Source organism: Triplophysa dalaica, chromosome 10 (genome assembly GCF_015846415.1).
Source record: "Triplophysa dalaica isolate WHDGS20190420 chromosome 10, ASM1584641v1, whole genome shotgun sequence".
NCBI classification, from domain to species: Eukaryota; Metazoa; Chordata; class Actinopteri; order Cypriniformes; family Nemacheilidae; genus Triplophysa; species Triplophysa dalaica.
The window spans coordinates 20,312,017-20,336,259 of record NC_079551.1 but is presented as its reverse complement, the minus strand read 5'-3'; the positions used below and the strand labels follow the sequence as shown (position 1 = coordinate 20,336,259).

Here is a 24,243-nt window from a genome sequence, read left to right as displayed (position 1 = left end):
TTTAAGCTTCTACTAAGACAAACACAGTATACATGCTTTAGAAAGATGTAAGGGAGACTTAATAATGACATAAGGGTTAACTTGATTGAATCAACAATAAATTCCAACATGTTAGAAACTTGTGTCATTGTGTTTAACAATCTCACAATTTATTCAAAATATCTGACACGGCCACTGAAGACTTTAATACAAAACTTTGTTACAGCAGTTGACCCGACACACGCACAAACCTTTCGCAAAATGAGAGACTGAATTGCATTAGCATCTAAATGGTGTGTCAGAGGGTGAGAAATCAGATAAATATGTAATCTATATCATGCTATATATTCTATTAGCCTTCACGTCTTCCACTGTTAGAGAAGCTTTCATTAACTTATATTTAAAGAGCAGCATGTGGAGTCCCATCACTCATCTGTACAAAATCTGATAGGACGATACACTTGGGTTGTTACGACTCATAAGAGACACAATGTGGCTTTGTGCAAATTGATAACTGCTGGCCACTTCTGTAAACGAAAACTGTAATAAAATAAGAAATCAAAAAGTTCTTTGCGTCAGATGCATGCACTTCTTTATAACTGCATCTTAATTGTATTTGAGTAAATCTCATGCCTTCCAATTTCTCTTGTTTGTATTAAGATAAATGATGGAGATTGGTGGCTAAACCCATTTCAGCCTATTCTGGCATAGAAGACACATTTCCTCATGTTTCAGTAAAGTAAAATTATGAGGCTGGCAGGCAACAATCGGAATTGGATGAGATTTTATAAACACAGAAATTGATTCGGTCAAACATAATGCAGCAAAAATGCTCATCACTCAAAATATAACATTACAGTCCATTTTCTTTAATGGATGACATGTGATGCTCAAGCTACACACACTGGCGAAGTTTCACTACTCTTGCAACTGTAAAAAAACAATAAGCTATGTAATTAAAGCATCACCACAATAAAACATATGTTTTGCTTTTTCTTGTGGGTCAAACAATGGATCTGAGAATGTAATAAAAGCATTTTTTGGTTATTTATACAGTAGTTGTATCAACGATTGTTTGAGTTTGTCTCAGACAGATGTCTATAGTTTTTATACACCAATCACATGCAACACAAATTAATTTAGAATTATTTTATCTCAGAAAAGGTCGTTTATTTGCTGTGTATTCTTTTAAAGGGCAATGCGACTTGTGTCTCTATATCGCCACCTCTGTTAGAAACATACAATTTTAAATCAAACGTTGTCAAACTGACATTGCCCACAAAATCGTACACAACATCTCAACTTATCTCTGTTTCTTCCAAACGGAGGTCCGGACCATATGTTTTTTTGCATATAAATAAATATTTAACCAATTTAGCCCACTTGGATAAATATATAAAATATATGATATGACACACCGGTGTGGATTCACTTGCTCTGCGTTTCTTCACAACTGATGTCTAAATAAGCATGTGTCTGCTGCTCTTCATGGAAAAGTGCGGTTTGCAGCTTGGTGCTAGATAAAAATGGCGCTAGGATATAGCATCAAAAGCACCAATTTTATCGCAGTTTAATAAATATTTTGAATTAGCTTAATTTTTATTTAGTTAGTTTTTTCATGATAATTTTAGTATAATTTTTAACAAACTTGTAAATATTTTTTATAAATTTGTTTATTTTGAAGTTTATAATTTAATTTATTTTAGCTAGTTTCATTTGTATTTATTTGTTAAAAAATAAATCATTCATTTTAAATGTCAGTGCCTTAACTTAAACTTTTACCGAATTATCATGTAATAATGTATGCGGTAAAATTACAGAAATAGACTGCTAATTTTACCAGTGAAATTTGAAAATCGTGTAATTTTTGTGTAAAAATTGTGAAAAATCATTGATTTTATATTTTTTCTGGCCCCCTATCTGCTATAATACTACTTTTTTAAAGTGTATTTTACAATGATTTTTTCATTTTATGGCTAAAAGCAAACGTTTCTAATTTCAATGCTGATATTTAATTTTATTTAAATTAACAGAAATGTTTAATAGTTTTAGTTTTTGGTAAACTAAACCCGAACGGGTAATTGCTCAAGCCTAAAGTAAGAATGTCTACCATCATGCATATAGGCTTTACAACAATATTCACTTCTCTATTTTTCCAATTCGTAGTCTTGGTCAACTTCCAATTTGTAACTTTAAGTAAAGGGAAAGTGAACCTAAACCAAACTTGTGATTCTTTATCAAATGGAATTTAAATGGGATAGAGGCCATTAACTTATAAGGTGACCGTGAGATAGCTCACGGTCAAGCTACATGATTCTTAAGTGCTTCCTCTATATCTACAAATATTTGCCTTTCTGATTGTAAAGATTTTGACCATGATTTACTGTACGCTGCTGTTAGTGGTCTTTAATCTCTTCCAAAGACAGGTGTTCATATATTTCAGCAAGTTTTAGACATCAGCGGTCAGGTTGAAAAAATGCTTTGCCAGACACGCATTTGAGCAGCTGAGCAAACGGCAAGTGAACAATGAAAACTAATCGTTCTGATTACGCCCGTAACACAGACGCTCGTGGACAAAAAACCCACTTTCACACCCATGCGCCCACGTTCCTCACATCTCGAACACCGCAGTTTGAGTACACAAAAGACGACGTGTTGTGGGAGGTTCACACTCAGGTAGCTGCAAGGCTCTGATATCGAATGACACCGGGCCAAGATAAACATCTGAGTGGACGTGTTGGCTTGTAAAAGAGATGGAGCTTTGGAGGAAGGATTTAAAGGGGCAGCACCTGTCTCCTTAGCAAATTAAAGACTTTTCAGAAGCAAGGCCTGAGGACATGTCAGAGAATGATTTTATAGCTCGGAGGTCGCTCTTTCATAGCTCAGGGAACTTAATAAAGTGCTTAGTTGTTTTTCACTTGTTTCAGATTTGTCTGTGATGTGTCTCCAACAGTTTCAGAGCAGAAATAAAACAGACACAAATTAGACAATTGTTGAAAATTATACACTATAATATAATACATTTGCATATATTTTATGGGTTGCATAGCCTGAATTGCTATAGAAGTGAATTTAGAGTGATCCCTAACAAAAAAGTAAACTTTAAATTATTTATTAGTCGACTGCATGCTTTCACGGTGCTAGAGAAGACACAGTTAGACTTTGTGCTCAAACTCTGGAAAAGCTTAAAGATTTGCTATTGTGAATTAAGGAGAATCCCCCCCGTCCCCCTTTTTATCGTCTGGTCTGAGGTGTTCTTTCTCTGCTTTAGTTCCCTTTTATTCTTTATTCATATAATTCTTCTTTCTGTTTATGTGTAGATGTTATGTTCATGGTTCATGGTTTCCTGTGTGGCTTTTAATAGACATTTCAAATGTAGCAGACTTCCTTCAGTGGCGTTCCATTGGTTTTTATGTTAAGTTTGTTGCGTGTATAAAAATCTTCTGTAAATCTTAAGTACTTTTTTTTCTCAACCTTTTTTTATATACAGTATTTTTTATATAATGGTTTTGTATATTTCTGTTTTACGTTTTATTGTTGTTTGTATACTTATTTAATTATTATATGTTTAATTATTTGTAAATATATTTTAATGTTACTATTATCTATTATTTTCTATATCAATATAAGATTGTTAAGCTGACTGTCTGGGTCATTCTCCATATTTAACCAATACTAAAACGTCAATAAAGATTTGATTAAAAATATATATTGAATATACACAGGGCTGGAAATAGGTGGAACACGGGAAGGAATTCAGGTAGTGAATTTCAAGGGGGATGAGGGAACACCTCAAAATGTACAGGTTTTCCATCTTTTATCCATGAAATGGCCTGCAAATGCTATGAATATTTCATACTTAAAGTGTAATTTTCTGCATCTTTGGTTTAAAAATATAAAATATGTTCCCAACTAAAGTCACCCTAGTGAATCTTGGCCATTTCCACCACTGTGTATACATAAGTACATTATAAGTATACTTTATCTAATAAGAATAAGAATATCAATGTACTGTTAGTTTAATTAAATGTGTACTATTTCAATACGTCTTGAGGCTAAATTCACCGACTTTTTAGTTTATTCAAGTATACTTTAGTTTGTTTAACTATACTTTCAGTGTAACAGTACTAAACGTTTTAGGACACAACTGTTAGACATTTGTATTCAATACTTGTAGCACACTTTCAGTTTATAAAAGAACATTCTCAAACTAATAGTTTAGTAGTTTATACTGCAAGCCTGCTTTACATTTTATTTGTTTTCTTTCATACTTAGAGTTTACTATCTATGTATTTTGTTCCACCAATCAAACTACTATCTTCCCACTAAGGTAATATTTTTTATTTTTTAAATGCACTGTGAGAAGATCTGAAATAAACCTTGACCAAAAATTTGGTACAAGTAGATTGAACAAACTTTTCTGACAGTAAGTCGAGCATGCTTAGTGTAATGAAGTATCTTTCTGAAAAGTACTTAGGAAGTAAACTAAATGTATACTTTTTAAAAGAAGCAAACTAATTGCACGCTTGTATAAACCAACATTTCTTCTGAAAACTAAAAGAGTATTGTACTGTAAGATTAATGGAGCCTTACTTTTACAAAACCTTTCATTTAATCTCATTGATGTCCTGAAGAATCGGAAAGAACTTGTTTGCGTTCTCCTTTGTATCGTAATTCTTGAAGCTACTGGTAGTGTCTTTCACAAACATTAGTACCTGCTGTACTGTAAATAATTACCTGGAGTTAGGATCCAACTTCACTTCTCTAACCTCTTACAATAGGGAAAGTTAGTGAGAACTAGTAACACCCTTTATCTTTCTCCTATTCGTTGCCTTGGGGCATAAAGACGGGTCACTAAAGTTTCTGAGCAAAGCCACACCATTGATCTTTTGTCTCGGAGATTCCTTCAAAAGCCCTGACCTAACTCCAGCAAACCTTTGGAATTCCACTCGGCAGAGGCCTTTGCGTTCACCTGAGGCCTCTTCTATTGTGAGAAGCTTGTATGTCCACAGGGCGCCATAACTAAAAGCGTCTCACCTTGCTTATCAGCCGTCCTTTCATTAAGAGGCTTGTTTATCCTAAAACACTCCCTTGCATTTAGCTGAGACTCAGGGAATGCTTGCTTTGCGCCAAGAGATCCCTAAAGACAAACCTCAGAAACGGCGCCCTTAAGCCTTTGGGCCGTGTTGGCATTCCTTAGTAATTTCACTTCGAGACAGTGTTGCGAAAAGTAGTCACCTCACAAACAGGAGTTTGTGTTTTTGTACCGTCGCATCTCATTATTCAGACCGAAAGCGGCTGTCGTGGTGCACTGGAGTGAGTTGCAAAAGCAAAGCCCTTAACACTGTATTGTGTCATGGGATGTCACTGTCTTTGCAAAACAGAAAAAAATATATTCCTGAGAGGCCCTGGGTGTTGCCGTGTATTCAATGAGCCGTAAAGCAAATAGTAAGTAATTGGCGAATCCTTCATGGCAATTCTTGGCCGTGGAAGAACTTTTAAACAAGATTGTGAGCGAGCCGCTTTGAGGAGCGGCCCAGATACAATCCTTTGAATGCAAGTTTATGATCCATTGATTTCAAAGTAAACAAGTGCACAATCAGGCATCTCGCATTGGTAATTTACATTTTGTTAAACCAACATCCGTGGCTCCGCTCCCGACGCAGCCGTCCGATGCCAAGAAAAAGTCAGCTTCCTTGGAACGTGGCTATCTCACAGTGACATTTCTGTGAAGCCCGGGGCTGTTTGTGTGTATCAAGTTCCCGATCAATTCCCAAATCGTGGCTCCACTCGATAGGAAAGTACTTATTACTTGCCTGCGAACACTGTAAAGCCTGGGCTCTTGATGCAGAGCCTGGATGACGTAAATGGCTGAAACTGGCTTAGAAGGTCTGAGAATGTCAAGTTTGCCCAGACTACAGCCGTGTACATAAACATACTCAAGATGAGCATCTCTGTTTCTATGGCAATGATGTTGTAGATTAATTACATTATGTCATCACTGAAATATGCGAGATGAATTGCATTAGGAGATGAATAGGTACATGTCGCTTTGTCTCTTTGATATTAAATCTCGCCCTGCGTTAAGGGACGTTTCTTGTCGCACGCACGTACGCTATTATGAATAATTAATTTGTATTCAATTGCATTATGCAAAATCGATTAAAAATTCCATCTTCATTAGATGGCATTCCCAAATGCACGTTCAAGGATGTTGACGCCACACCCCTTGTAAAAGTACAACACAACTCATAATATTGCATGCTTTACTCAATTGAATGTAATTGAATTTATATGAAATTAATTTGCATTGCAAATCTTGCGGGATAGCAACGGCGGGCTTGGGTGAGGAGCAGACCAAGAGTTAAAATCAGAGGTTAACGCAATGGAATGTTGCTAGGCAACATATAATTTTGCTCTGTTATCTGGCATGCGTGTCACCATCCAAATGATGCCTCTACATTCTAATTATATGTTTAATTGGTGCCTGTGAACGTTGTTTCGTGTGAGGGCAGAAGGGAATGTTTCATGAATAGGGTCATGGAGAATAACTGCCAAAGACAGTCCAATAATACTGCTGGATGGAGGACAGATACGCAGCAGTGTCAGGGGTGGGTTTCCGGGGCTTGAGCCCCCAATGTTTCTTTATCAACTTGTCAAGTTTTCATGCCTGGTAATTTCTGTTACTTTGAAACCTATTTAGAGCTGCAATAATGTTATATAATTAAGACAATCTCACAGGCCAGATTTTTCGACAGTATAAATTATAATATTGTTACAATACTGGCATATTGTAGCATTTCTGGAACGAAGGCTTTTATAATTTACTGCGCACTTTTCTGTCCAGACATCACCAGAAGAATTATAAACTGTTTGTGTTCATGGTTAAAGCTTCCTGAAGTGTTAAGCTTCATTATTTCAGAGTCATAACTCGACATTGTAATTCTTGGTTGTGCTAGAGGAATTTGGTGGCAAATTTAAGATGTAAGCCAGAACATTTAAAGTCCTTGTAAAACAATTTTTCTAAGACATGATGCAATTAGCCTTGCAAAGTTTGTCAAAGTCAGCAACAGTAGTTTAGTCTTAAAAGTTCTCATTGTAACAGTCTGCTAACTTCTAAAGATGCAACAAGTCAATGACAATGCATAAAAAATGAAAAATATTTATAAATAAATGCAGTGATCGCTGGATTATAGGAAGCCAACATGTGCTTATAGGGCTAGCTTACCCAAAAAACGATATTTAGAGATAAGTCTCTGTGGTTTTGAGCTCAATCAATGGAAGTCAATGTGGGGGTCAACATTGTTTGGTTACCAACATTCTACCTCGTCCATGATCACATAACCAAAAAAGGCACTTCCTAGCACAAAAGACCTCTTTTGTACTACTGGGGATCACTCCTGAAACTCACTCCTGTACATCTCATAATGTTGGCTGCTGTATGATAAATTGACAGTGCTTTTATTCATTTTTGAGCCATTTGGGATAAAAGCATCTGCTAAATGATAAAATATAAATGTCAATCCCATTTCAAATCTGTCTTATAAAGAACAAAGCCAAGAAAACTCTTCCAAATACAACTTATACAAGTGGATAATTGGGAATTACAGACAAATAAAGTCCCTAAAAGGAGCACTTTGTAGTGCTTCCTCGCAAGCATTCATGAGGGATTTAAGAGGGAACATATTTCTCATAAATGAATCCTTTTGCATGACTTGTTTTTGGACAATTTTCTGCTACAGATGATAATTTCGTGACCGCGCTCTGATTTAAGGTGCATTCCCATGGCTGTTGTCATCCATTGACCACCTGTTCACCCTCTCCGTGCCACTGAGGCCTAAGTAACTCAGTCACGGCTGCTTAAAAATGATCGAACCATAGAGGAAAGGTCAACCCCCTCCGAAACCTCGCCTACCATCCCACCCGGCGAATTCCACACACTCCTACAGGCAAGTGTGGGAGCGAACCTTAAACAGACTGCGGCAGCCTTCGTTCCTAGCCAAATTCATACACATCAAACATCCCCTCCGGTCAAAATGTTCCTTTTAAAGTTCTCCTAAACCGGATCAATGAAGTTTGGCCATGCTGAAGTAGATCAATGGTGATTACTCGAAACCTTCTGCTCTTTGTAATTGCAAAGTGAGAAGAGATTGGCCCTGTGCCACCAAGCCGTCCCCGATCCAGACTGTTATTGGGTGCTCATTGTTATTTAGATGTGCTGACAGAATTGCTCCCCCCGCCCTTTCATGCCACAGACACGATTGTGTTGCTTTGACCAAACAGATGCGCCGCTGAGCTGCAGTTATTTTTTTTCTCTTCCAGAACAATGCTTTCAGCCCTTTCTAGGCCGAGCAGAGCTCACAAATCAGCTTGGGGTCTTAGCACTTGTTTAAATGCTAGTTCGCAGCAATACATTTTCACAAACTTTTGTCTCTCTAAACTCAGAGAAAAGTTTGTTCTGTTGTTGCTGGGCAGAGCCCAGTTAATACGTGGTCTTGTTTTAACAGGTCTGGATATCAAGTTTAGCCAATAAGGGCACGATCCTTGGGCTCTGATGAAAGTATGCTTTGATCATCGCGTGATCATTTTGGGATGTACCGGCACGGCATGTTCAAGCCAAAGTGGTCAGTCATTTTGCAAGAGCAGATTGTGCAGTCTTTGAGGATCAACCTCATGACACACATGAAGAGATTTTGACTTGTTTGCTATAATTGTAGGGGAGAGCGGGGTAAGTTGTCACATGGGTAAGTTGTCACACTGGTCATAACTCCAACACTAAAGGCTCTATCTCAAAAATCAAATAGCCACTTTGTGTGACTTCTTCTTCTATAGTCAATTTCCTGTTCACATGTGGTCAAGATCGCTCTAATCTGATATTAGCACAATTTTCTTATTTTTCTTCTTAAAAAGTAAAAAATTGGCACTTTAAATTTTATGCAATACAACTTTGTTAGATATGAATGATAAAAATGATTATCTTGCACAAAATAGAGGAGACAATAACGTGTCTTTTGATACTTTAGCTGACGTGCTATGTTGAGCTAACCTTAAGATTTAGCCAACATTACCACACATGTCAGTTTGGGGCAAGTTGTCTCAATGACTTTGGGGCAAGTCGTCACATCTGACAATTTGCCCCAGTACAAATATATATAGACATTATAAACATCTCCTGATCAATGGGCCACCTTGCAGCAAAGGAGGGGCAAATTCCTCTGGATGGATGAAAGACACGCACTTTGTTGACTTCCAGAAACATTTCAGTGAACATACAAAGTGCTCAAACTAGAAGCCCTGTATACTCCTTTTGGAAAACCACGAGTCTCATCTGTCCATTGATGGACTCAATTATGCAAAAGAAAATGGCATAATCATGCTGTCATTCCCAACACACTGCTCATGTCGGCTCGAACCATAAGAGAGGCCACTAAAGAGGCACGTCAACAGTGCGTGTAATTCCTGGATGAGGAACATCCCAGGGAGGACAATGTCAATTTATGACATTCCTGGGTTTGTGGCAAATGCCTATCCTCTGGTTGCAACCCCCTGAAGATTCAGGTTAGCTTTAGGGTGGCCGGGGTTCAACCTTACAACAGAGATGTATTTCTGGAAACCAAGTTTGCCCATGCCCAGTTATGCTTCTGCTTCCACCAGCTCACCCTTACCCAGCAATGCTATTGCTGACAACAGGCTACCAACTCCAGAGGACATCCGGCCATATCAGAATGGATGTATGTGCAAGCCACCGAACGTTTGAGTTTAAAGTTCAAAGTAATGCGTTTTGATTGAAATGTGTACAGTTTGGCTTGAAATAATTGTTTTTTCATATTCTCTAGGCACGATTGTTTATATTTTCAGTTCTGGTTTGAATATAAAAATGAAAATCAATATTCACAATTAAGTAGTTGTGTTCTTATTTTTAGATAATCTAGTGTGACAACTTACCTGCCGATGGGGCAAATTGTCACAAGTGCACATCCTCTATTCAACAGTCTACAACTCCGTAATGAGATAAGATATGAAAATGTAATGAATTCAAATTATGTGCCCAAGAAGTCATTCTTTCATTTGGTATAACATTTATACCGCTGTGATGTATGGTGCTCAGTAAATGTTACACAGTGTGAAAAGTGTGACAACATGCCTCGCTCTCCCCTATGTATCAATTTTGCTAGCATTTACAATGCGAAGCTGCATAAGACATCAATCCCCAACACGGTTTTTATAGTTTACTTAAATTATTTAAACATTCCTGTTGACATTAAATAAAATTCAGTTCAAATCAATTAAAACATTATATGAAAAACTGCAATGAAAACAACCAAAATGCTAAAAAGTCTCGTCTCTAGCCAAAGAGCGAGAGATGCATTAGAAGGTGTCCTAGAAACAGTATAAACAAACACTGCAGTAATTGACGAGAGATGGGCGGCGTGAGTTCCACTGATTTACTTCCATTGGTAGTCGCACAAAGTTTAACAATGGGCCAGTTGCAAAATATGGTGCCGGTGAGCTTTTGAGTCTGCAGACTAATTTCCGGTCATATAACACCATCAAGTTTTTGCTTAACATAGTGCTCAGAAATGTAACGAAGATCATATCCCTAATATATTACTTTCTTATTTTTTATCGAAAAACACCCATACTTGTCGGCAAAAAATCCTCTTTTTCCTATACAGTGTTATAAGACCGGGAATTACACTGCCGACTCTGGTGTCCCAAAAGCTCACCGGTGCCATCATGTCCTACTAATGAATTGTCAACTCGTGTCACTAGACATGCCCACTTCCTGGTGCCAATGCTCATTTCTGCTTGTGTCGCCGGAAGTCACTAAGCTCCTCCTGAAATGAATGAGAACCTTAATTTCTCTTTCAAATCTCGAAAAATCTCGCCAGATGGATAGAAATTTCACTGTGAGCAGAATCATGGAAAATCAATCAACTTGAGAGATTTCGCCAGATTTTAGCCGGATCTCATCAAGCCACAACCCATGTCGCTCTGAAGCAGCTGAGGTTTGAATGGAGCTTGAGCGATAAACCCGGAACAATAAAGTAAAATAAGTTTAAGTTGAGGTGCTAAAAGTATTAACTGAAAAAAAAAAAAACGGACATAAAAATTAAGTCAATATACATAGCGACATAAAAATAAACAAACTAATAAAAGGATCAATGCATATGACAAAATTGCTAAAAGTTAAACTACAATTAACATAAGTAAAAAATATAAATGAAACTACAATAAAACTCAAAATAAACCATAGTAAATAAATAAATGTTTTGTTTTTTAGACTGAGCATGAGCTTTATTTCTTATATACACAATTTACTGAACGACCACACAAGATTGCACTATTATCGCAACCAAGTTCCTACTCTGTCATATTCGCCTTTGGATTATGCTAATTTTCAATCACGTCTCCGTAAATTGAACCCTGGCGAATTGATTGTGAACGTCTGGCCCTGCTTTTTGGCTTTGCTTGAAATTTAACATGCACGTTCAACAGCCGATTTGACGCCGCGCCGAAAAACTGTAATGATCTGGAAGGGAATCTCAAAATTGGCACTGAAAAGCCGTGACACCAGTGAAACCACATTAGAACCACAACCAGAGTTTGAAATGAAAGTGAAAAGAAAGACTGCTTGTGTCTTCTTACTCCTCTAAGCCTTGTAGCTGTAGATATTAATTACAGGAGCATATATTTGCTCATATTTCCTGCCGTTTCCAAGCCCAAGCGATGCAGAAGTGGACCAGACCTCTGATAAATCACTCCTCAATCTGTACAGAATGATTGCTTATATCTGTGGTGGGCCTGCGGTGGTTACCCAGATTAGATGGCCATATGGTACACGCTGTAATGTGCCATGAATTTAATAAGACAAGCACCATAAGCACCTGTTTGAGGAGCTGATGTGTCAGGAGGACCGTTTTGATTCGATTTCAACCCATCCTTGAGGGAAAGGTCCCTGGTTTGCATCTAATATTGAATGAACAGGGCTTTCACTTTTTCTCCCTATTAACAGCCGGTTTGCTGGTCTTGCTTGGTTTTAGATGGTCTAGCTGGTCTCCTACTCTGGTTTAGCTTGTTTCCCGACAACGCTTTGAGGATGACCGAGTTAAACGTTCTCAAAAACTGTCTTAATTGGGCAAAGATTTAGCTAGTTTGTTTTTTTCCAAAGCAACATTTCAGATACTTCCAATGATGGCAGATCCGGAGTGTTAAATACCCAAGTGTTTCATTCCAAACAGTTCGTTCATCAGACATGAGCGTGTTAACAGAAAAAGCGCAGGGGCGACTCTCAATGTCAGCAGGGCGTACGCTCCTATGCATTTGAGTGAAAAAGAACACTGACTCAACAGTAAACCAACGCTGCTTTCTTAATGACTTCTGCTCTTCTCAGTTATTTGTTCCATTATTCGGTGCACTGAGAACATCTGTAATGAAAACAAAGAGACGGTTGTCTGCAGCGCAAACGCCAGCTCCGGGTATCGCTCCCACGGCCAGATTGTTAAGGTCAACTCCAGAGTCTCATTGTCGTCTCTGCTGTAAAATAAGTCTTTGAACTTCTACCATTAAGTAAATTCGAGCCTTTCGGCGGTGATGACACGGCCTCATTATCGTGGCTTCGGTGCGTAGCGGCAGATGCACTGACCCTTGGGGGTGTTCAGTGACAAGGTGGCGGCGTTGATGTATATCTCGCCGGCCGATCTGTTCTCATTTTTCCACCTTATTACGAGCTGGAGTCCTTTAATTTTGCATAGAAGTGCTTGTGGTCTTACAAGGGAGATCTGTGAGCACTACAGTCTAAGATTTTGGTCTTTCAGAGTTATCTGCTTTGCCATTTTTTGTACGTTCTGGTAATCTGAGAATGACATCACCGACCCCATTTGGCCTGACCTATCTGTGGCAGAAACCTTCAGAATAATAGTCCCACAGACATTCTTTGAAAGCTTGGTGAATAGTACAATGTGAACATGATGTGAAGAAGATTCAATGCAACAAATAGAAATATTTTGATTTCATGACATAGATCTGATGTGAACAGGTCCATAGTTTCATCATACTGTATGATGGAAGGGTTGTTGATATGTTCTAGCAGAGACAGTATACTCTTCATGTCATTCATGGTAATGGACAAGCGACGAGAGCTTAAATTTACACAAACAATAGGACATTGTGATGTTTTGCTTAACATTTACGGACATAAAAAAGAGTTTAAAGTGTGCTGACAGCCACAAACAATTCAAGATGAATCCAGTAGATGTTCCCCTGTATGTTGTTTTTATTACATTTGTTTATTTTTCTCTCAAGGAACACCAAGGGACTGCTTTTGTCTGTTTATATGATAAAATGATAGTTCAGCCAAAGATACAAATTCTGTCATCATTTACTTACCCTCAGATTGTTCCAAATATGTATACATTTCTTTGTTCTGCTAAACACAAAGAAGGATATTTTGAATAATGTCATTAACCAAACAGATCTCAACCCCTCATTTACTGCCATAGTAGGGGGACAAATATTATAAAAGTCAAAGAGGAACGAGATCTGTTTTGGTTACTGACATTTTTCCAAATATCTTCCTTTGTGTCCAGCAGGACAAAGATATTGATCAGGTTTTGGAACAATCTGAGGTTTATTACAACTAAAACTATTTAAAAATTTGAAAGTATTATACAATCCTACACTACCGTTCAAAAGTTTAGGATGACTTATTCATTTCATTATTAATAGGTTTTTAATGTAGAATTTAAAAAAAAAATCCTTAAAACAATAACGTGACGACAAAATAAAGCTTAAATAAATCAAAGCTTTTATATTTAAGTGTCTTCAAAGTAGCTACAATTTGCAGTATTGTCGTATTATCAGCCAGTTTCTTCACCCTAGAGATTCTTCTTTTGAGTAGTTCCCATCTATCTGGCTGGTTTTAAGATCACAAAATACATTCAGTCAATTGAAAATCATAAATTTGTATGTCAACATAAAAAGAAAAAATGACAACGGGAACAAAAAATGTACATGAATGAAAATACAGATCCTAGATAAACCGCAACTTACTGTTGTTTTATTAACAATTAAAATTAACTTTTATTTTTCCATTTTATTTTCAAGTAAATAAGTGAATGTTGAGAAATTTCTCAGCGCACACCTTCAGCTTTTGACCTTTGTATCTCTACGAGCAAATAGAGCTTCAGTGTGAGGCCAATGGGAAAACTGAAATAACAAGTTCGACCGAACTTTAACGGTCTCTGTTTTTATTCAAGACCTCAAAACAGCATCACCATGAGCTTATAAAACTTGCAAACACCACAGATGAAACCAAACTCCAAACAATCTTTATTTCCAATGCACATTCCACCTTTCCAGATGTGAGGAGGCAAACTACATTTAGATAATACTGAGGTATAGGTGGGCCATTGCAAGAATGCATGGCTGAAATCCAGCTTACCTCTCAGGTGATTTCAGGTTAAGCCCCGCTGAGCCCGCCACCGCAATCTTCATGAAATAACTATAAACCGGCTACTGCTTGATAAGAAGTCCAGTAAAACGAAAGGCTCACCCAGACCCTGAGCTCTCACGCTGTTCACCTCATGCTTATTCCTGTCCTGTTATTCTAAAAAAGGAAAAAACATGGAATTATTCATTTTCTCTGACATTAATCTTAAAGTGCAATTAATCACAAATTATAGTTCACCGTTTTGCAATTTCTTCTTGAACAGTTGCGCATGATTATATGGCAGTTAACTCTTCTGTTTTGTTGCAAAACCTGCCAACATTACAGCCAAAAATCACAAAAAAACGCTTCAGTTTGCTGAATCATAAATCTTTGCAACAATACATCAGTTTCCTTGTTAGCAACTATTAAATGACCTGTGTTTGTATTTGGAATTTAACAATCAAAAATATGAAACCTCAGTCATTTTTAACTGTTTGGCAAAGGTCTCTTTTAAAAATGTGGTTGTGGACTGTGGCATTTTATCCAAATTGTAGCATCAAGCGAGTCAGGAGCACATGGCATTAGCTTAGCAGCAAGTTTGCTCCGCTCTAACAAGGCCTATTTATATTCCTCACACAGAGACGCTCACAGTTTTATCCTAACTTAGTAAGCCTTGCTGTCAACTGAAGCTATCTGTACTATGGCTCACAACAGACACATTTAGAGGGAGAAAAACGGCCTCGGTGAGGCCAAAAATATATCATCACAGGCAAATTAGAGCTGATAAGGTGAAGCAGAAGACTCCAAAGGGAAAAGATTATCAATTGTTTTGGCGTCAGGGCGCGGGATGCAAAGAAGCAACTGCTTAATGCTTCAGACTAAATGATATCAACCCGAGACTCCCATGACTCCACACTATCAGGCCAAATACATTTGACGCAATTATCAGCAGCAGAAGTTGATAACAATATATAAAGAAATAACAGTTAATTTAGCTCTACCTCGGTTCACCTCAATCTCAGATACTAAAAATAGAAAGATGAATGAAATACAGTATATGCAAAAAAATCCAGTGCTACATAAGGTTCTTCATAGAGATGCAAAAGAAGACATTTTTTGGGTTTCCGATGAACCGTTTACTCAAAGGTTCTTTTAAGAACCATGTCTTTTTATGACCTAAAAAACTTTTTCCACTAAAAAAATAAACTTTTGTGAAACAGAAATCCCTTTTATGGAACTATTTAGCCATTTCTCTGGCTCCGTAGAACACCTTTTTTTAAGAGTGTGTGCATTTGAGGTTAAACACACCATGTCTATCTCCAAAGTGAAAATGTGAACTGAAAGACTTCTTTTTCTAGCTGTGCTTTTCAACTCTTGCTTCAGGTCCCAGATTTTACATTGAATATCAAAATATACATAAAATAAGCCGCCCATAGTCCATTGTTAAACGTGGCATTTATCAATTTTCTAAACAATATACAAAATAATGCCTCTGATATTTGATGAGTTCATACTTTAAAGATGTTACACAGAATGGTACTGATTGCTTCAGTGTGTTTAAATATAATTGTACAGTATACAATATACTTTTGTATGAGTACCCTGGTAAAATCATAAAACTTTGCAATATAGGCTATACTGTGAAAAAATAATGTAAAATACGTTTTTCACATAAAAGTACAATGTTTTTGCAGTATTTCTGTAATTAAATTTTTACCGTATTTAAAAAAGATTGCAGAAGACTGTAAAATCTGTTTTATAGTTTATTGTGGCATAATGAGTACTGTCCCTTAGGAAAAAATAATTATAGAAATAGTGTAGAAACCATGTTTTTTGGTCAATTGTTTCCCATTTGTATTACCACAGCATCTACAAATATCATGGTTAAATATGGTAGTTTGGTTAATTTGTTTCAAAAGGTTTGATTAAAAATGGGTACTATAATTAAACTATGGAAAATTTTCACAAGGGATATTATTACCTTTACTTTACAAAGAATTACTTTACAAGAAAAAAATGGAAAAGAAAAATGCAGTTTGCAATATAAAATGTTATTTTAAGCATTTTGAATCATTCATGTTCCCTGTCAAGACTGAAACTCCACAATGAATAGGCCGGTGTTTCCCCAGGTACAGCTGGAGCCTGATGTGTTTGTTTTATCTTTAACCCAGAGTTGCTACCTGTTGGAAGGTCATTGGAAGAGAAGGGAGGGTTGCGATGCCTGCGTGCAACCTGAGAGAGCAAGATAAACAGACGTAGCTTCGCTCCACTTAGCCGAGCAAATAGTCAGGATATTACAGCAAAGGGGATAACTGTCACCCGTGGCTCACTAACCAGCTGTTTGGAATTAGTTGCAAATAAAGGGTCTAATTGATTTCTATTTTCACACAGAACCTCTTGCAACAGGCTAATTGGTGTACAATCAACCAGATTGTGATGAATTGGTGCAGCTCGGTTGGTTTGGAAACAATTACCTTGAAATGAGTAAATGTTATATGTTTTAAGAAGAACGGCTTTTTACTGTAATTTTGGACACATTACAACTGGAGAGTTAAGTGTCCGTGCAGAAGTAGAATGTACTCTCTCTCTCTTTATTACTATATCGCTCTAACACACACTGCTTCTTTGTCTCTAGCTGTTGCCTGACCTTGGAGTTCCTCAAACTTTATTGTCAGTGTGGCATTCAGAGTTGGCCTCAGCTTACGTGCTGTCGCATTTCATGATTTTGTCAGTTTGCTAGAGGTGAAGAGTCTCGTTTCTGCACAGCAAAATTACAAAAATAATAAAACATTTTCTGACCACCTGACGGATTATAGAATGGCTACAAAATCCTGGCACTTCAAAGAGGGACCTGAGCTATATCTTCAAACCAGTTGGGACTACAGTAATTTCAATGAACTATTTAGATGTAGAACATCACCTAACAAACAACTAGAAATGTGCTATAGATATCTTCGCAATCACATATGCTGCATGTTGTGATGCACAATCCTTATTTGTTGACGGTGTATGTTTTTAGCGACCAGCCTACATTATCTTTTAAAAGTGACCCATATCCAACATACACTTACATGGCAGATGCTACTCCACATGTAGATAATGCTTGAAACTGATCTGAGAATATTGTGAGCTGTTTAGCTGCTTGCTTGTCTGTGGATCATATCTGTGCCGTATTGGAGTACGAACCGCGAAACCATGTAGTGTAAACACAGAAATGAAATCGATTTAATTTTCAATTGTATGGGAACTCATTTTCTTAAAAAATTATAAGTGGGTCATTTACAGTATGAATGACAATATAATTTTCAACTCTTAACTATATTAACATCCACACCAACAGACGATAATAATAATAACATTATAGTTGTGGTGTCAACTTCTCTATACTATTAAATGTAGAAAGATTTTTGAAAACTTTATCTTCATTCACTGTAAAAACTGATGTTTTCAAACTGTTAAAATTAAAAAAAATTTACGAAAATTTTCTGTTTTTACGTATTTTTTAGTGTTATTGTTTTTTTTCCAGTATACAGTGCGGTAAAAATGTTACATCACAAAACCGACTGCAAATATACAAGGCAGGTGTAATATAACATTATTTTTCTGTACTTATTCTGAAGCCCCAGCTGACTGAACATTACTGTTTTTTACTGTATTTTTACAATGTATTTATCGTTATTGTTAACACTTACTAAACAACAGCATCCGCAGAACTTTTCCAAACCAAAAGGGAGTAAAAAAACTTCTTCTTTTAGCTATTGAATAGGTGCATATAGGCCCATCCTTAATGAACTTATCTACTACTGTTAGCAGACGAAAAAGAGTAAAAGCAACACTTATTGACATTCCCTAAAAACTATTTTATCTCTTGGCTAGCGCTTCTTACAGATTCAGTGACTATGTTTCAAGATTCCCAGTGACTTGGAGATTCAATCATTCCAATAAGACAGCCGATGACGTAGCTTTGTCGAGTCAATAGACAGCGGTGACTCATGCCAAAGGCACACAGAGACTCTCCAGTAGCTGAGAGAAGGATATTTAGAATAGCCACCATCTAATATTCTCTACCCCAGTGAAGCAAAGATACAGTGACAACATCAAATGTCACAGAATCTAAGAAGGAAATTAAACAGACTCCGAGGTCTATTTAGGATATTAAACTAAGCCAAGCATGACATCTTCTAGAGCATTTCACTAATGATAGGAAACATTTTGTTTGTTCGCAAGCGCCAGTTTAACCATATTGAGCAGCTTTAGAGACAAATATAAGTGAGGGATTTTCAAAAGGGAATGACTTAAATATTGTATTGAGAAAAGGATTTCTATGGTTCTGCTAAAAAATTGTTCGGGGCTTATCATGGGGGTACATGCTGAAATTCGGTGTTAAGTGTAAATCCATGAGAGGCTTCATCTCTTCGACGTAAGTGGGATTTTTATAGTAACTACAGGATCTGAAACGAACAACTGAGGAATTTGAACTTAAATCTAACAGCTTCTTAAAAATTTTATTGGTGGATTTTTAGTCAGAATTTTTTTTGGCTCTTATTGACCAACTTTGACAAGCGACAAGTATGGTCTATAGTTAAACATTTTCTGACTAATGGTGTGTTCACACCAAAAGCAATTCTAACTATTTCATTTATCTTATAGTATATATATGTTATATATATAGTTATAAATGCAACTATGTTACCAACGGACCTTTGCATCACCCATAAATTTCTAGTTTTACCATTTTTTTTTGAAGCAAATTCAGTCAGAGATGGTCTTGACAACACTGCTTTCCATACTGTTTACAAAGTCTATTTTCTATTCTATATAGGCTTTTCATTGGTTGGGTATACATGTGCTCAGCCATAAGCGTACTCTGTCTAATTCGTCATACACGTACATCGTGCTGTGCTTCCCAATTGCTGCTTTCTGCAGTAAAGTGTGACTTTCCTCTCTGCCAGAAGACAGGATCACATCCAAACACACCGAAACGCTATTTATAGAACACAAACTGACCCATATACATGCATGAGCAATGCATGCTTCAGTCGTCACTAATGATCTCTTTCCATCCTAGTCAGAAATGGCAGAATAGCGTTACGTGGAATTAGACTGTCCTTTCGATGACCTGACGAAACAGTGCCCGCATGGATGAATTTCAGATGGAAATTCATGGATGAAAGTCCAAAGCCTGGTGGCTCAGAATGTTCTCCTGAATGCATTAGGTCAGATAAGATTCAGGCATCTTAACACATCCCAGTTCACTAGCTTGCCAACGCGCCAGTTGAAGGATATATAATTTACGTTCCGAACGTGTCATTTTCAATGCTATTAAACTGCTTGAAGGAATGCGGCTGATGTTTTTGAAAAAGCCAAAAGTCCTTTTAATTTTCAGAGAAACAGACGATTTCTGTCTCGGTCCTTTCTAATTTCATGCATGCCTGTCACATTATACTTCGTATTTAAAAGCGTGATGCACACGCCGCTGTAACAGATTTAAAAGCGCTGTCAACAAATTGCCAGTTTAAGCACAAAACAGAACGAGGACTATAGATCTGCAACCATAAACTGATCTTTATGCTTACCAGGTCCGGTACTAGGCTGGCTGGACTGTGAGTTAATCAGATTCTGGTTGGGCATTGTCAGCTACACATTTTTGAAGGGGCTTAAGAAAATTTGGGGGGGGCAATGTCTCCCTAGACACCCCTGACCTGACCCTGATACTTACCTTCTTGCACCTCAAGCACCTAAGTGTAAGCACCTTTAAAGTTAAAAATGGACTGTTTACACATGAATTAGGGGTGTCACAATATTGTCGGTAATCGTAATAAAAAAAAAACATGATTATCAATACACATATCGCCAATGTCAGACTGAAACCTCACATTTCCATGTTTCATATATTTTCAAAAATAATTTTGGGACACATTTGACTGATATCATAATTTGTTTATAATTTAATGGATATCATGATAATATTTCTACCTGAAATTCTTTGAGCCACGATAATTGTGCAGTGAAAATTGGATATGGTGAGAGCCCCTATATGCCTTTTTGCATGTATAAATAAAAAGCATTTGTACCCAGTATTATTCCCTTAAAAATCACTTGCGCGAACATAATTGACCCAATTAGTGTTAGATAAGTTGTTTACAGGTACCAGAACAACACCAATCAATCATGAACAGCAGCACGTGCTTAAAACGCGTAAAAATTAGGTTGAGCTACTCAGTCGTCCAATCAGACAGCAGAGCAAATGATAAACGGTCTCTGTCTGATGTCCCATCTCATCCCATACGTTTATGAGACCATCTTCTTTCCGCCAACATCAACACGAAGCAATTTTGCCAGGTCTTGATCTCAATTTTTTATTGCGCTCAACATGTTTAAAATCCAATTTTTTTAAAAAATTAAATCCTCGAAGTGTGACTAATTTGTAACTACAAGCCACAATTCACAGACAGCAATTTCCACTTTTTCCCCACGTCCTCTATTTTAAACAGGAAAAGGTTGGCATGCTCTTGACTGCTATTTTAATGACAGTGCTGCATGCGAGACTCGTTTTCAAACTTTACCACTTATTAACTTCTTGTGGCTTGGCACTCTGTGGAAAGCTGCCAGTGTTGCAGAGAAAAGACGGATCCAACACGGAATGTTTGATGGGGAAGATAGAACTGGCAACGCTGCAATCAAAATGTTCAAAATAGCACAGCCCAAGGCTGGACAATTACTTAATCTGTTTATTGAGGACCAAACTATTACATAGAACAGACTAATTTACTTAAAAAAAGCTTTAGACTAAGACACAGGGTCATTGAGAGACCACCTTGTGAATAGGGGGCAAATGTTATTAAAGAGTACATAACATGAGATCATTAAAAAAAAATCATGCAGTGTGTAATGTTGCTGTGTTTGAAAGTAAGCAGTCTGCCAAGTTTTAAATCCAAAGGTGAATGAATAACAAAGTTATTGGCTTGGAAAACAGTGAGTTGACTCTGAATCACGCACTTGTCCGATTCGCGAACCGCCACGGATGTACGTCACTACATATAGTCCTCGCCTACATATTGCTAGGACTGCCCGCAAAAACTTCACTCTTCTCCCCAAACACTGTAGCTTGTGAGCCTCATTCGCGGTAGACCAATCACAGCAGTTTAGACCATCTGACCAATCAGATCAGAGTAGGCTAGCGGAAAGGAGGGGATTAGACGGATGAATCACGGAACGAATCATTTGAGAGTCTGTCAAGAAGTAAGGTATTTCTAAATAATAGTGTTTTTACAACTTCTATGTACATAGACTTTTTTTGGACACTCCATAAACCAAAGTTAGACCTTAAAAATCCCTAGTTATGTACTCTTTAATGTATTTTTGGTGCTAGTTACTTTTGCGTTGTTTAAAAGTTCTCATTTAAAATCTTATGACTGAAACTGTAGACAAATTTGGTGCATATGACATCATTTCACTTGCCATTGTCAACTCAGGTGGTTACAATCAAGTCATCTAGTTTTGTGATATCTAGATTAGCTTTGCATCAGATGGCTTCCGTTAGCAGTTACTGGTTTGGGGCGAGCAGGTTTGAGAAGTCAATCTTTTGAAACACATTAAATGCTTCCAGATTGGCCGCCGCCTCTAGCAGCAGTGCCGGCACCTTGTCTGTGGAAAAAGCATCTTCTGTGTCTTATACACTTTTTCAAAGAGAAGAACATATATATTCACTAATGACTCAATGTACTGTATTGAGTTATAATACTATTAATAGATTGTCATAATACCACAAGTATAATTCCATATAGATTGATTGTACCTCTTTTCCAAGTTCAACATTATTAAACATTTTTGGTATTGGTGCAAATTAAGTGCAATCGTAAAAGTCATTTTACATGAAAAGACGCTGTTTACATTATATGCCTGTAAACATATTTTCGATAACTCTTCTCAAACAGTGAAAACAGAACACCTCACTATTCGTCTCTGCTTTGTTTGGATTTGTGCGTGTAATCCTCTTTGCGGCTTAAAATTATATGAAGTCGGAGAGCCAAAAACCACAGTCTGATAGATTTGTGTTAAAATGAAGAGGGGAGCTAGCAATGCAAATAAGTTGGCCATTTTTAACTGAAGTGTTGTTTTTAAAGCTGTTTCTATGGTAATAAAGACATTGATATTAGTTAACTACGGAAGTCTTTGGTTTCTTAGAAAGAAGTTACCTGTAAATGGATATATAATACAACCGATAGTAGACTAATTAAGGTTATCTGTCCCAACATGGAATCCATGTCTTATTGTATTCAACAGCGGTCCTTATTCCAAAGAAAAAAAAAACTTGTATTTGTATTCCTTTACCAACATGTACAAAAAACGCGTTACCCCACATCTGAAATATTTTCATCCTTTACAAACAACTTTAGGTCCAATTTAAGCCCTGCCCGCCTAATAAACCTGCTTCCATTGTGGTAAATGTACCGTAGCAGCCAGATTTCACTATATAAAAACGTCCTGACTATTACAAATCATCTGGACACTCATTTGAAAATCCTGTTTGAATCAGAAACTACTAAAGAGGAGTAACAATGAGTTGAAGTTGTAAATGGGTTGTAGTGCATGTTGACTTTATTTGTCATTGCAATCAATACAGTCATTGTTTGTATAATCTAATAATAGTCAGGTTGATTCATATTTCATAAAATAAATAAATTGGTTTATTATTATCTATTTAAAAAAAGTACCATATTAAAGACATTAAGGCATGAACCTGATCAGCTAACCTAATCAAATATTTTTGCGTAAAGGAAAAAAGGTAAAAATACGGCACAGAACACGAAAATCTATATTTCTATACATTAACATTAAGGAATTTTCTGTATTAGTTTTTACAGCTGTTTAACTCTTGTGCTGCATTGAGTTATTTTTTGTCGTTAATGGAACTTGCTTGACAACGTGGAAATGACTAATATTACAAAAAAATTACTAAGTTCCACTGTATTTTAACAGTGTAGCTGTATAATTATTTTTGACCACTATACATATACATTGTAAAAAGTTACATGCATTTTCATTTCTATTTTAAATAGCCAAACTATTGGTGTGTTTTGATACGCTAAATATAGCAACCAGAACAATTCCAGGTGGATTGACATGAGTAACTGTTTGCTTTGGTCTCAGAACGACACAAAACAAACACTCGCGAGTCCTGGCTAAGCCGTTAAAGAAGGGTGTCAAACCAAACAGCCAATTTCCGAGAGAGCGTCAAAAACACAACCCACCCATCTAACTGTGCGTGGAGAATCAGTTCGCACCTCTCCATATGTTAGAGAACTCTGAGTGTTTTAAGTTACTAAAACACATTCTCTGCAAACAGGAGGGTCTGCCATTCTCCAGCAGACAGATCTGACAGATAAGAGCCTCTATCTCCCTTTACCACGTCTGATAACCATCAACACATTTGGGCTGCGTCTCACCTGCCCTCATTTCTCAGATGTTCATTTTGATTAGCGCGCTAGCGCTAACCTGTGTCGGGGGAAGGGCGCTGTAATGACACAGAGGAAGGAGGCAGAAGGGAGTGTCTTTCTTCAAGCTGCCGCATACTGTTGGCAAACATGTCTTGAGAATGCAAATCTATGACGCCACCCCCCCACACACACCAAAACCACCCACTGTTATATCCCTGTCATTTTAGCCTGTCTCAATGGCCCCTAAGCGCTCATGGAAGTGAACCCGATGAGCACTTTTAAAAGGAAACTATTGACCACGTTAAGCCAAAGAAGGGGCGAAAATCTCCCCCTATTGAAAAACATGACGGCTATGAGGGTCTCTGATTGACACACTGTGTGAAATGGGACAGA

The 24,243-nt window shown here is 37.2% G+C and overlaps 1 protein-coding gene across 4 annotated transcripts in view; it reads right to left on the bottom strand.

Annotated features, from left to right (window-relative positions):
- The window catches only part of dag1 (dystroglycan 1), a 363,385-nt gene that overhangs the window by 34,726 nt on the left and 304,416 nt on the right, over positions 1-24,243 (bottom strand). For all 4 annotated transcript variants that reach the window (XM_056759078.1, XM_056759081.1, XM_056759079.1 and 1 more), the window contains one exon: positions 14,423-14,587. The gene's annotated coding sequence lies outside the window, so the exon portion shown is untranslated. The remainder of the gene's footprint in view (positions 1-14,422; positions 14,588-24,243) is intronic.